Raw genomic sequence first — 15,621 nt, 5'->3', positions numbered from 1 at the left:
ATTTTTCATCAAAAGGACATGAAACAACAACCATTTCCTTCATTTTAATTCATGACCGAATGCTCACAACACAACCAAAAATCAAAATATGCTTCATGAGTTAGGGTAGAATCAAGAAGAACTCATGGACATCAAGATAGAAGCAAACTACCATGAACTTACCTTGGATTTTTCTTCCCCAAGTGACCGAACATTCAAGAGCTCTTTTCCTCTCCTTTCTCTTCTATTTTCAGCTTTCATGAACAAGAGTGAACAAAAACCTTCCTTTTCTTCCTTTTTGTTATTCTATTACTAAACATTTTATGACACAAAATAACATATATTATTTGTGCCATACTTATGCCATAACTTCAATAAAAAAATTTACACATGTTGTCTACCATTAACACCATGGCCGGCCTCTACACATAAAATGGGGAGTTTGACATGTAAATCCTCCTATTTTGCACTACTATTTATTAGGCCACTACATTTTAGCCTATAGCATTTTCAAAAATTTTCACATAGGTCTTATTTCATAATTTCACTCACAAATGGTAGAATCAAAGCATGGGATTTTCACACATGCACTTTCACATGAAATAAACACATAATATAACATTTGATTATTTTTGGGACTCGGTTTTGTGATCCCAAAACCACTTTCCGACTAGGGCCAAATTAGGGCTATCACATGCTACTGCAAAATCAGATGCTTGAACCCCGGCAAGAACTTATGCAATACGCACTCGAGAGGAAGCCTCTGCTCCTGATGTCATCATGGGTACATTTTCTATTTATAATACTCGTGTCATTGTCTTAATTGACCCAGGGTCAACCTATTTATACATTTTCATGAAATTGGTGTCTAGTATGAATATGTCTGTAGAACCTACAGAATTTGTGATTAAGGTATCAAACCCTCTAGGCAAGTCAGTCCTAGTCGATAAAGTCTATAAGAATTGTCCCTTGACGATTCAAGGTCATTGTTTTCCAGCTAACCTTATGTTATTGCCATTCGATGAGTTTGATGTAATACTTGGCATAGATTGGTTAGCTGTGCATGATGTAATTGTAAATTATGGTAGCAAGTATATTGAATTGAAATGCTCAGATGGTGAGATTCTTCGGATTGATTCAAGCGAGTTGGATACTCCGCCGGTTGTTATTACCTCAATGATGGCTCAAAGGCGTATGAGAAAATGATATGAAGCCTACCTTGCTTTTGTGTTGAATGCTAAAGAATCTGAGTTGAAATTGGAATCGGTACCGATAGTATGCGAGTATCTAGATATGTTTCCCAAAGTGCTACCTGGATTATCTCCCGTTAGAGAAGTGGAGTTTGGTATTGAGCTGGTGCCTAGAACAGCTCCTATTTCTATTGCTCCGTATAGGATGGCACCAACCAAGCTGAAAGAGTTAAAAGCACAGCTACAAGAATTGACGGATAAAGGTTTTACAAGACTAAGTTTTTCACCTTGGGGTGCTCCAATGTTAATCGTAAAGAAGAAAGATGGATTTATGAGGCTATGTATAGACTACTGATAATTCAACAAGGTAACTATCAGGAACAAGTATCCGTTGTCGAGGATTGATGATCTGTTTGATCAATTGAGGGGAGCCACTGTGTTTTCTAAGATAGGCCTGAGATTCAGCTACTACCAGTTGCGAGTTAAAGAGTCGGACGAGGCTAAAACTGCTTTCAGGACGAGGTATGGTCATTTCGAGTTTCTGGTCATGCCTTTTGGTCTGACGAACGCCCCAGTTGCATTTATGGACTTAATGAATCGTGTTTTTCGACCATATTTAGACAAGTTTATCGTTGTGTTTATTGATGATATCCTGATTTATTCCAAGGACAAGACTGAGCATGCGAAACATTTGAGAACGGTTTTACAAATCTTACGAGACAAATAATTGTATGCTAAATTTAGCAAGAGTGAGTTTTGGCTCCGAGAGGTTAGATTCCTCGGTCCAATTGTGTCGGGTGATGGCATCTGAGTTGATCCAAACAAGATATCTGCTATTGTTGAGTGGAAAAAGGGTTTTTGATTATTGCAACTCCTTTGAAGAGGTTGCTGCAAAAAGATGTTAAGTTTGAATGGTCAAAGAAGTGTCAACAGAGTTTTGAGAAATTGAAGATGTTGCTAACCGAAGCTCCAATTTTAGTGCAACCCGAGCCAAGAAAGGAATTTGTGATTTTTAATGACGCGTCCTTAAATGGACTAGGTTACGTGCTTATGCAAGAGGGCAAAGTAATAACATATGCCTTAAGGTAACTAAAGCTGCATGAAAAAAATTATCCAACACACGAATTGGAGCTAGCTGCCATTATATTTGCCTTGAAGATTTAGAGGTACCATTTGTGTGGCGAAAGTTTCCATATATTCACAGAGCACAAAAGTTTGAAATATTTGATGACTCAAAAAGAATTGAATCTGAGACAACGAAGATGGTTAGAGTTGATTAAAGATTATGAATTGATCATCGACTACCACCCAGGAAAGGCGAATGTGGTTGCAGATGCACTAAGCAGAAAATCCTTGTTTGCCTTGAGAGCCTTGAACACGCAGTTGGCCTTGTTAAATGATGGTTCAGGTTTGGTAGAGTTAAGAGCCAGACCAACATTTCTACAAGCAATTTGTAATGCTTAGATCAATGATAGTAACTTGCAAGCCAAGAGAGCTCAATGCGAGTCAGGCACTGAATCTGATTTTCAGATTAGGTCTGACGGTAGCTTGATGTTCAGAGGTACAGTTTGTGTACCGAGAGACAATGAGCTGATTCGAAAAATTTTGCAAAAGGCTCATGATAGCTGTTTATCTATTCATCTGGGAAGTACCAAGATGTACAATGATTTGAAGAAAATGTATTGGTGGAATGGCATGAAAAGAGACATCTTTGAGTTTGTATCGAAATGCTTGATATGTCTACAAGTCAAGGCTGAACACCAAGTACCTTCAGGTTTATTACAGCCCGTGAAGATTCCTAAATGGAAATGGGACAGGATTACTATGGATTTTGTGATAGGATTGCCGTTAACACCGAAGAAGAAAGATGCCATTTTGGTTATAGTTGATAGACTAACAAAGTGGGCTCATTTTATTCCTGTACGGATAGATTTCTCTCTTGACAGATTGGCTGATTTGTACATATCCAAGATTGTGAGACTGCACGAGGTACCATTGTCGATCATTTCAGATAGGGATCCAAGATTCACTTCAAGATTTTGGAAGAAGTTACAAGAAGCTTTGGGTACAAAGTTTAGTTTTAGTATGACATTCCACCCACAAACAGATGGTCAGTTTGAACGGATGATTCAAACTCTCGAGGTTATGTTAAGGTGTTATGTCCTTGAACTTCAAGGCAGCTAGGAAAAATATTTACCATTAGTGGAATTTGCCTACAACAATAGTTTCCAGACGAGTTTAAAAATGGCACCTTATGAGGCATTGTATCGCCGGAAGTGTCGGACACCATTGTACTGGACAGAACTCAAAGAACACCAGATTCATGGAGGTGATTTGATCAAGGAAACTAAAGAAAAGGTTAAAGTGATACGTGATTGTTTGAAAGCGGCATTAGATAGGAAAAAGTCATATGCTGATTTCAAAAGAAAGGATATCTAATTTCAAGTTGGAGACAAAGTGTTCTTGAAAGTATCTCCATGGAAAAAGGTCTTGAGATTTGGTCGAAAAGTAAACTGAGTCCGCAATTTATCGAACCATAAGAGATCACTGAAAGACTTGGACCATTAGCCTATCGTTTAGCATTGTGATCACAATTTTTGTGATAGGTTAGTTTTAAATATTTATAATTAATCGTTCTTGAAACTAACTATTATTGCGATGCAGGCAAGTGTACCTATCGAACAGTAGTATAGTTTTAGCAAGATCGGATTGTCGAACCCAAAGGAACTAAAAGTACTAGTAATGACTGTCTTTTTATTATCTAGCCTAAGAATAAGGGGGTTTTGTTTTAACTAACTAATTAACTAATCTAAGAATTCACAGAGAATGGAATTGGAGGATTACTTTTGGAAAATGATTGAATTAAGACAATACCTAAGGAAAAATCCACCTAGATTGTACTTGTTATTCTGGTTCCGAATCGGACGATTTATTCATTTAACTTGTTCCACAGAGATCCCTAAGTTATGTTATTATCCCTCTTCAAGACTAATAACATCTAATCCCTAGATTGAATAATTTAGACTTTTCTCTAATTAACACTCTAGGGTTGCATTAACTCGATCTATGGATCCCTTTATTAGGTTTCACCCTAATTCAGAAAAATCTTGTCACCCTATGTCTAGGCGTGCAAACAATTCCGCTAATTATGAAAAATGTACTCTTAGACAAGGTCTATTCCTCCTCTGAATAAGAGCTTATCTTGAATTAGTATCCTGGGATATCAAAACAAGAATTAAGAACACATAATTAAGAACAAGTTAAATATTTATCATACAATTCAGAAAATAATAACAAGATTCGTCTTAGGTTTCATTCCCCTTAGGTATTTAGGGGATTTAGTTCATAAATAAAATGGAAAACATCTCAGAAGAATAACGAATACAAAACATAAAGAAAACCCAAAACTCTTGAAGGAAAATTGAGGGGAGATCTTCAGTCTTGATGGTGACTCTGGCTTCTGAGATGAATCAATCGGCTTCCTTCGAGTAATTCCTTCCTTCCTCTCTGTGTCCTCTTTTCTCTCTTCTTTTAAGGCGTATTTATAGGATTTAGAATGCCTAAAAACCCTGAAAATTAGCCTTTTCCGAATTGGACTCAACTTGGGCTCAGTAGGGACACGCCCATGTGAATCGTACTTCGAATCTACCAAATTGACACGGCCGTGTGGTCTACCTGTGTGAGGAAGTCCAAGCCGTGTTGATTTCGTACTTTGGCCCATTTTCTCTGTTTTTGGCCCGTTTCTCGTTCCTTTCGCTCTCCTAAGTATAAAACATGAAATTAAAGCATTAGGAGCATCGAATTCACCAATTCTAAGGGAAAATCATCCATAAAATGCGTTAAGCATGGGGTAAAAATATGTATATATTACGGTTTATCAAATACCCCCACACTTAAACATTTGCTTGTCCTCAAGAAAAATCCTCAACTCATAATCAAAATAAATCTTTCTCAACTTATAATCTCTATAAAAAATATCTCAAAATAATCCATAGGTAATCATACATTGAGAATTCAACTAAAAGAACATAAAAGTTTTAAACATTCCAAGTTGAGTATTTAATCATGCAAGCATAGGTGTCTCCCCTCATGTAAGTAATTACCTTTGATTCAGAATATCACAAAGTTTCACATCCTCACTGAAGATTCACTCAAATCACTCGAGGTGTTTAAGGACAATAATTGAAGCACTCAATAGTCAATAATGAAAAATTATTACCATTGGCTTGCATGAAAATCAAATCTCCACCACTATAAATTTAGATAAAACATCAATCAAAAGGTCTTTAGAGGGTTATAACGAGACTTGGTTAGGGGGTGTGGTCACAAGTTGAAAGAAAAGGTTAGAATCGAGATCAAATTGAAAAATTGCCTAACTAGAAAAATGACTAGTCATTAATTGCGTACAACAGAGCTTCTTCTTTGAATATGAAATTTAACTTCTTTAGCTCAAAAGATCACAACTACTAATATGTATACATTTTTTTTTAAGAACAAGTTAAATAACTAACTATTAAGAACAAGACATAGCTAAGCAATTTATTCAAAACAAATCTCGACAAAAATAGGGATAAATTTAATTTGGGGGATTTCAAAAATAATGGGTTAAGGGTTAATGTTAAGGGTAATACAGGAAATAGCTTGTTAGCTCAACGGGGTTCACTAAGGGTTAATCATGGAGGTAGGTTTTTCATGGCATGAGTGGGTTAATCCTAAGTGCCTCTATCATCTTGACATATCAAATCAAATGGTGTGGTCTTGACATGCATAATCAAACAAGTTCTAGAATGACAATTCAATACTAACGCACTCAAAGCAATAATAAACGTGAGCATGAAAGAATTAATAGATGCTTAAAAGGCTCAAAAATCTCACAAAAATTATGGCTTTTTGATGTTTAAAACTTGTAAATTCCAACTCAAAGTAATACCTAAACTTTGGGGAAACAACCTAAAATTTTAAATTCTTAAACATCAACTTATCATGATTGATTCTCTAATGTCTTAAAGTTTAAACAATCAATGCATAAATGCCTATGTTTTAATTCAAGATATATCAATAAAAGTCATAAATCAGTCAAAATTTATCCTAGACATGATATGAGAGCTTTTCAAGAGAACAAGGCAGTCAGTCATTCAGGGATTTTTCTGATAATGAAATGAATACCCCCCACACTTAAGATGTACATTGCCCTCAATGTACAAAGATAGATATAAGAATATAAAAATAAGATAGGGAGAGAAGTGAAACTTCCTGAGTGATGAATGAATGTCCTTGAACTGGAGATTTGGAGAATAAACGGTGTGAGGGTGGAGGAGGATACTCCTGCGGTGGTAGAGGTTCATTAGGCCATAAGTCCTGCGCCAAAAGAATATTATATCTGGTGGTAGCTATGGTCGTGGTCGAGCAGGACATGGCAGTCGTGGAGAACCGTTCCCAGTGGAGTTTTAAGTTCCTGAGTAATAGTGAGCTTTGGAGCTCTTTTATAATTGTGATAGAATCAGGAACTCTTTAAAAGGTATACTAAAGTATAATTACTCGTAATGAAATAGCCGAAGAACAAAAATTATAAAAACTCATGATAAAATAGTATTAAAAGGAAATAATAAAAAAATAATTTCAAAATATAGAGAAAAAAATAAAATAAAATAAATAATAGGTGTTTATAGCGAAATTGGGGCACACGGCCGTGGGGCACTCCCGTGTGCTCTAAGCTCAGCCCGTGCGTTTCGTAATTTTTGAAATTAGGCGCATTGGTGTACACGGCCATGCTGCACGGCCCTGTCGATCTCCATCCGCTTCTCCTTCGCCCGTGTATTAAGGGCCACACCCATGTTGTTTTGGTAAGTTCTCCCACAATTGCTTGGCACAGGCGTGTCGCACGCTTGTGTTAATTTGATAGGTTCGGCAACGGTTTCAAGGCACGGACATGTCGAACGCCTATGTTGTTTTGGCAGGTTCGCCTACGGCCATGTCACATGGCTATGGTGATTTATCATAGCCCGTGTTGGGGAAAATCTTTGCCCTGTTTCAACACGACCTGAAGCACGCCCATGTGCTTGGCCATGTCTATGTGGTAAACCTGAATTCAAGAGCTCCGTTAGTAAGTTAGGTGTTAAACACTAAAATTGAAAGAAGTTAATACAGTTAGTGCTTGAGTTGCCTCCTGAGAAGCGCTTATTTATAGTCTAAGCTCAACTTACCTTTCCATTGAATGGTCATGGTGGTTCGAGGAGTTTATACTCCTCATTCCTGCTGTGAATCTCATCAAAATAAGGTTTTAGACGGGTATTGTTTACCTTAAAAGTGCCAAACTTAGGATGATTTACCTCGACTCCACCGAATGGGAAAATGCTAAGTACCGTAAGAGGGATTTCTTCATTCGGTTTGGTAGTGACAATGTGAGGATTTGCGACATCTAATAAAACTTTATCTCCAACCTTAAGTTGATTTGGAAAGGTATTGAGCTCATTCTGGCATAGTTTTGGTTTATCGTGTGTTCTCGGTTTATGTGTCCACCATTTATCTAGCTCCTCAATTTGTAGCCTTCGTTCTTCACGAATAGGTCCTCTACTATTGCTTGAAAATGGCTCATGTTCTTCCTTCAGACTCATTTCCTGCAAAGTAAGTTGCACCATATTGTCAGTTTTAGTAGAATGATTGAGACGATCACCTTCAATTTCTAACGTGTTGCCAGAATTGCGAGCTTGAAGGGTGATTGTTTCGTCTCCAACACGGAGTGTGAGCTTACCTGTGGCAACATCAATAATCGTTTTAGCAATTGCTAAAAAGGGTTTTCTTAAAATCAAATGGGTGTTGTTATCCTCCTCTATGTCTAGAAAAATGAAGTCAATGGGAAATATAAATTTATTGATTTTAACTAGCACATCTTCAATAATACCCCTAAGAAATCTTGTAGTTTTATCTGCTAATTGAATGCTCATCCTAGTCTGTTTGGGTTTCCCAAGACCTAATCATTTAAACATTTTGTAGGGCATGACATTAAAACTAGCCCCTAAATCAGCTAATGCATTATTAACATCTAAACTACCAATTAAGCAGAGTCTTATGACTCCCTAGATCTGTTAGTTTGTTGGGTAGTTTATTCTTCAGAATAGCTGAGCAAACTGCGTTTAGCTACACATGCGACGCCTCGTCCAACTTCCGCTAATTTGGTAAAAGCTCTTTTAAAAATTTCATTTCGTTTGGCATCTGCGATAGAGCTTCAATAAACGGTAAGTTAATATGTAATTTTTTAATTAAGGAATTTATCAAATTGATCATTTGAGCGGTCTTTCCTTGTCACATTAGGGTATGGCACTCGAGGTTTATATTCGACATTCACTGATTTGTTTTTATTATGACGTACCTCACCTTGACCTCTGCTCACAATAGTTTCTTGCCTCGGTTCTGGCTCAGGCTCAACGAATCCTTCTTCATCTTGAACATTAATTGCGTTGAGTTGTTCCCTTGGGTTGGGTTCAGTATTACTTGGCAAGCTACCTTGTGGTCGTTCGGAGATTAGTTTAGAAAGCTGGCTTATCTGAGTTTCGAGCCCTTAGATCGATGCTTGTTGATTTTAAGTGTTGTCTCGGTGTTCTGAAAATGGGTTTCTTACACTGAGATAAATTTAGACAGCATCTCTTCAAGGTTCGATTTCTTTTCCTGTTGATAGGGTAGTTGTTGAAAACCTAGAGGATGTTGTGGTCTTTGATTTCCACGACCGCCCCACGAGAAATTGTGATGGTTCCTCCAACCTGCATTATAAGTGTTACTATATGGGTTATTTTGGGATTTAGAGTTATTATGACCTATATATTGGACTTGTTCTTCGTCGATGCTGGGGTTAAAGCGTTTATACTCTGTGCATGCTCCTCTTCCATTCGTCTCGCACCTCATTACTAGATGTACCTGAGTAGAACAAAGTAAACTATCAATCTTTTTATTTAGAAGTTCTACCTGGTTTGACAACATAGTAACCAAATCGACGTTATAAACGCCTACTATTTTAGTTGGCTTAGTCCTCATGAATTGCCACTGATAGTTATTCAGGGACATCTCTTCAATAAATTCGTAAGCCTCTTTAGGTGTTTTGTTGTTGATGGTTCCCCCGGCTGCTGCATCAATCATTTGCCTTGTCGAGGGGTTCACACCATTGTAGAATGTTTGAACTTGCAACCATAGAGGTAATCCATGGTGAGGACACCTTTGTAGTAGGTCCTTGTATCTCTCCCATGCATCATAAAGAGTTTCTAAGTCCATCTGCACAAATGAAGACATATCATTACGTAATTTGGTTGTTTTAGCTGGCAGGAAATATTTTAATAAAAATTTTTCGGTCATTTGTTCCAAAGTAGTAATTGACCCTCGTGGTAACGAGTTCAACCACTGTTTAGCTTTGTTCCTTAATGAAAAAGGGAATAACCGAAGCCGAATGACATCATCAAAAGCACCATTAATTTTAAATGTATCGCATAGATCCAAGAAGTTTGCTAAGTGAGCGTTGGGATCCTCATCCTGCAAACCATCAAACTGAACAAGTTGCTGTATCATTTGAATAGTGTTAGGTTTTAGTTCAAAAGTATTTGCAGCTACAATAGGTCTAACTATGCTCGATTCAGTTCCTATTAAAGAAGGTTTAGCATAGTCATACATAGTGCGTGGAACAGAATTTTGATTAACCGCAATTACAGGGGGTAGCTGATTGTCTTGGTTTTCAGCCATCTCTTTGGTTAGGGGTTGAGTATCGTCCTCTTGCTCGTTCTCTGTGTATCTTAAGCTTCACCTTATTTCCCTTTGCTTTCTGCGAACTATGCGATCGATTTCTTCGTCAAAAAGTAGTGGTCCTGACGGGTTTCTTCTAGTCATAAACTATAAAAACTTGCCAAGAGAAAGAAAAAGTAAATTAATAAATAATAATAAAAAAATTAAATTAAATTTGGAGAAAAATAAATGGATAAAGTAATAAAAATTGAGCGTTCCTAATATCTTAGTTCCCCGGCAACAGTGCTAAAAACTTGATCACGACTTTCGTGACAGGTAAGTTTTAAATATTTATAATTAATCGTTCTTGAAACTAACTATTATTGCAATGCAGGCAAGTGTACCTATTGAAGAGTAGTATAGTTTTAGCAAGACTGGATTGTCGAACCCAAAGGAACTAAAAGTACTAGTAATGACTGTCTTTTTATTATCTAGCCTAAGAATAAGGGGGTTTTGTTTTAACTAACTAATTAACTAATCTAAGAATTCACAGATAATGGAATTGGGGGATTACTTTTGGAAAACGATTGAATTAAGACAATACCTAAGGAAAAATCCACCTAGACTGTACTTGTTATTCTGGCTCTGAATCGGATGATTTATTCATTTAACTTGTTCTGTAGAGATCCCTGAGTTATGTTATTATCCCTATTCAAGACTAATAATGTCTAATCCTTAGATTGAATAATTTAGACTTTTCTCTAATTAACACTCTAGGGTTGCATTAACTCGATCTATGGATCCCCTTATTAGGTTTCACCCTAATCCGGCAAAATCTTGTCAACCTATGTCTAGGCGTGCAAAGAACTCTGCTTAATTATGATAAATGTACTCTTAGACAAGGTCTATTCCTCCTCTGAATAAGAGCTTATCATGAATCAATATCCTGGGATATCAAAATAAGAATTAAGAACACATAATTAAGAACAAGTTAAATATTTATCATACAATTCAGAAAATAATAACAAGATTCGTCTTAGGTTTCATTCCTCTTAGGTATTTATGGTATTTAGTTCATAACTAAAAAGGAAAACATCTCAAAAGAATAACGAATACAAAACATAAAGAAAACCCAAAACTCCTGAAGGGAAATTGAGGGGAGATCTTCAGTCTTGATGGTGACTCCGGCTTCTGAGATGGATCAATCGACTTCCTTCGAGTAATTCCTTCTTTCCTCTCCGTGTCCTCTTTTTCTCTTCCTTTAAGGCGTATTTATAGGCTTTAGAATGCCTAAAACCCTAAAAATTAGCCTTTTCTGAATTGGACTCAACTTGGGCTTGGCAAGGATATGCCCGTGTGAATCGTGCTTCGAATCTACCAAATTGACACGACCGTGTGGTCTGCTCGTGTGAGGAAGTCCAGGCCGTGTTGATTTTGTACTTTGGCCTATTTTCTCCGTTTTTGGCCCGTTTCTCGTTCCTTTCGCTCTCCTAAGTATAAAACATGAAATTAAAGCATTAAGAGCATTGAATTCACCAATTCTAAGGGAAAATCATACATAAAATACGTTAAGCATGGGGTAAAAATATGTACATATGACGGTTTATCACATTGCCATCCGAATTGGAAAAGATTCATGATGTATTCCATGTATCCATGTTATGACGATATCGATCAGACCCCTCCCATGTGATTTCGCCCACGAAAATTGAGATTAAACCGGATATGACCTATGGTTCAGAACCAGTTAAGATTTTCGCTCGAGAAGTCAAACAGTTGAGGAACAAAAATGTAGCCTTGGTGAAAGTTTTATGGCATCGACACGGAGTGGAAGAGGCTACATGGGAACCTGAAGAAACCATGATAAGTTAATATCCGAACTTGTTCACTAGTAAGACTTTCGAGGACGAAAGTCCCTAAGGGGGAGAAATGTAACATCCCGAATTAGGGCTTAGTCAAAATAGCAGTTTCGGGACCATAAATCCGATGTTAAAATAATTATTTTATGATCATTATGAGGTCTAGGATATGACAATAAGCATGTGTTAAAGTTTCATGAAGAAATTCTATGTGTATGAAATTGCTTTGGAATATTAATAATAGGTCCTGAAGGAGAAATTTGCCCAATTTATAAGTTTTTGGACAAAAATGGGCATGCATGGAAAATTTGGAAAGGTTAGTAAGGAAGGACATTTTGGTCATTTGGTTAATTAATGAAATCAAAAGGGAAAATCAAGCAAAAATTCACTCATTTTCTTCTCCATGCTGCCGAATTTGAAGGAGACTCCATAGCTAGGGTTTTCCAACATTTCAAGCTCAATAGTAAGTGTTCCCTAGCCCTGTTTTTAATGTTCTTTATATTTTTGAAACCCTCGTAACATGCTTTATCCATTTCTACCCAAATTTCAAGCTAGGGTTCATGTTAGAAATTTGACCCATGCATGAGATGGTTGTTCTTTGATGATTTATGAAGGGTTATAAAAGGTAGATGTTGGATAAACATCTTTTACTAGGTGATTTTTCATGAAAACCCCAAAAAGGGGCCTAAAAGAAAAAAGTAGAAAATGTGGTGTAGAAATGTGAAATAAAGGAAAATGTGGGCTAGTATGAGCTTATAATACATTCGGCTAGGCTTGGGTAACTTAGAAATTTCATGCATTTCCTTATACGAACCATAGGACTAAATTGTAAAACTGTGAAAAGTTAGGGGCAAATTGGTCATTTTGCCCGGGGGTGAGTTTTAAATCCAAAAATGAAAAATGTGATGTATTAATATTCAAATTTTATTGATATAGACCCCGAGGAACAAGTTCCAGAGGTCAACCGTGGAAAATGAAAGGTTTCAGAAAAACTGAAATACGAAACTGAAGCAATTACCAAGTAAGTTCGTATAACCCGAATTAAACTCTTAATATACTTAAACATGTATGTTCTTGAATATATGAAAATTTAGATATTCATGGCATGATAATTCATGAAATGTGCTTGTGTGAATGAAAGATGATAAATGTCCCGATTGAAACAAAAAGGGAGATCCGATGGATAAATTATGTCTTACATGACATGAGATCCTGCATGTGTTACAGAAAAGGATTTAGCCCGGGTGGGTAATCCGATGACCTCAAAATAGAAAGGATCTAGCCCAGACGGGTGTTCCTTGAGTGATCGAGCCTCCCGAAGAATATGGTGCATTAAGGATTTAGCCCGAACGGGTAATCCGATTGAGGATTGAATTTAGCCTAGACTGGCAATTTAGATCCGAGCTTATGAGCATAATTGTCATTAAAAGGTATTTAGCCTGGACTGGTAATCCCGGCATTGCTCTATGAGTTACTACTACGGGGGATTTAGCTTGGATTGATAATCCTGCCGTAAGATATAAGCTTCATGGGAGTGCGTACTTGAGATGATCACTTGTATGACTTGATGGTAATTGGGATATCCATTGAGATTTTCAAGGAATTCAACGGGATTAACATGAGAAATAGAAATGGAAATATTGAATTGATGAGCTCTTCTAAGACTAATGACATGATGTACTGTTATGAGACTAACTTGATGATTGAGTGTATTTGATAGGGAAGCTATTTCATGCTTTTTGGAATTATTATTTAAATATGGTTGTATGCTAATTAACCGGTAAGTTTACTTTCCAGTTATCCAGACTTACTAAGTATATAAATGCTTACCCCTTTCTCTTTTCCCAGTCTTACAGAGCTCGTAGACTCGTGAAGGTTGGAGGACGGTTGGAGAATCAACATACTATCAACTTGTCCTGCTTTGGTATATAGATACTTCCATTTTTTAATGGCATGTATAGGATTTTTGGTTATTTTGTTATATGTGTCATTTGGCTATCCAATGTAATGGCCTAAATGGTATGCTTATTCTTTTGTATATGGCCATAAGATATGGTTCATATTGATGTAGGTTGTAAACCTACTAATGATGCATGTCTATGTTTAAATGTTTCATGAGATATGATGATGAGGCTTATCATGAATGGATGATTAAAGTGGGACCTAATAATTTGAGAGTGGACATAGCATATAATGGTATATGGTTATAATATGGCCTAAGTGTAAAATGTAAAATGTGTTATGTTAATCCCTAATACAAAAAGGATAATTTAGCATGTACTAAACCGATGAGATGAGGTTAACATGCAATGAGTTATGTCAAGGTTATTTGAGAGTATAATTAGGCCATGTAAAATTTCATTGAAGTCTCTAAGTGTGTATAGAGGAAAGAGGGTGGCCAAAGGCTTCGAAAATAGCCCTAAAAAGGTCCACACGGGTAGACACAGGGGCATGTGCCTAGGCTGTGTGTCACAATGGGTGTGTTGCCTGGCCATGTGTCCCTTGCACTTAAAATTTTAGGTCAATTTTCATGGTAGTTAACACACGGGTGGAGACACGACCGTGTGTCTCAACCATGTAGAGTGCACGGCCTAGCACACGAGCATGTGCCTTGGCCGTGTGCCTCAAAATGAATGACGACATCATAAATAGAATGTCCTGGTTTTTGGACACGGGCGATGACACGGGCGTGTCTAGGCCATGTGAGGGACACAGGCCAAGAACACGGACGTGTGCTTGGCCATGTGAAAACCACTGTAGGTTCGAATTGAAAAAATAAATTCAAATAATCCAACAAGGGTGAGGGACACTGGCGTGTCCCTAAGCACACGGGCATGTACTTTATCTCCACACGGGCGTGTGAGGCATAACCCTAGAAAGCTTTGTAAAATTTTCTATAGTTCTCGGTTTAGTCCTGGATCGCTTTTAATGTATGTTTTGGACCTTGCAGGTCTATAATTGGGACACTAGGATATTGTTTAATTGGTTTTAAATTAGAATGAGATTTTATAACCTGTATTTTCCAAAAGTGTCCAAGTATATGTCTGGTAAAGCTCGTACTTGTCCCGGTCTTGAGTATAGGTAAGGGTGTTACAGTTCCTCTCCTTCTCTCGTTCTCTTTGATTTTAATTTTTTTTCGTTCCTCTATTGTTGTCATCACCTACACCTAGTTTTACCATCTCTTTCTTTTTCTTTTTCTTTTTCTTTTTGCTACAAGATTTGTTAACATATTCTCCACCATATTGCTGTCATTTTTTTCCTCCTTAAAATAAGCTCCAAATCTAAAATCTTGAACTCCAAGATCGATCCTGAACATTTCCAAGAAAGTGCCATTGTCATTTCTCTCGAGTAGCTTGGGTAAGGTCTCTTCTCTCTTCAATTTCTTAATTAATCTTGTCCATTAAAAACATAAATTTCCTGATTTGGAATTTGGGGGATTTTAAATTATATCAAAGTTATTTTTCCATAATTTAAATGAGATCTCAAAATGTTTTAAAATTCAGCCCCAATTTTGGCCACCATGGGTAGTGTTGCATTCGCTTATATGCAAGAAAAGGGGCTATTTTTTTGTTCGTTCTTGCCTATATTTTCCCAGCATTAATTTGAGTTCTTAAACCCTCCTAATCAGCTTTTAGAGCTATTTCAATTAGGGAAAAATGTTCTTGATCGATTGGCCATTCGAAACCTACAATCTAACAGCCTGTTTTTAGCGAAATTGGAACAGTAGTTTTGAGACCACAAATGTATGTGAAAATATTGATTTTATTATAATTTTAATGTCTACAGCATGTTTGTAGTGTCATTTAAACATTTCTCTAGGAAATTTTATCGTTTGTGTGCTCAATTCGATAAAAAGGACTAAGTTGCAAAAGGTGCAAAATTAGAATTCT

General features: G+C 36.9%; 1 non-coding gene across 1 annotated transcript; it reads left to right on the top strand.

Annotated features, from left to right (window-relative positions):
- The first annotated feature begins 9,357 nt into the window (after window positions 1-9,357).
- LOC128291250 (small nucleolar RNA R71) lies at window positions 9,358-9,463 on the top strand. Its single transcript, XR_008281026.1, has one exon. It is a non-coding gene; the product is annotated as a small nucleolar RNA R71 (small nucleolar RNA).
- The last annotated feature ends 6,158 nt before the right edge of the window (window positions 9,464-15,621 follow it).

This window comes from Gossypium arboreum, chromosome 3 (genome assembly GCF_025698485.1).
Source record: "Gossypium arboreum isolate Shixiya-1 chromosome 3, ASM2569848v2, whole genome shotgun sequence".
NCBI classification, from domain to species: Eukaryota; Viridiplantae; Streptophyta; class Magnoliopsida; order Malvales; family Malvaceae; genus Gossypium; species Gossypium arboreum.
The sequence above is the reverse complement of the archived record's forward strand: the minus strand, read 5'-3'. Positions and strand labels throughout refer to the sequence as shown.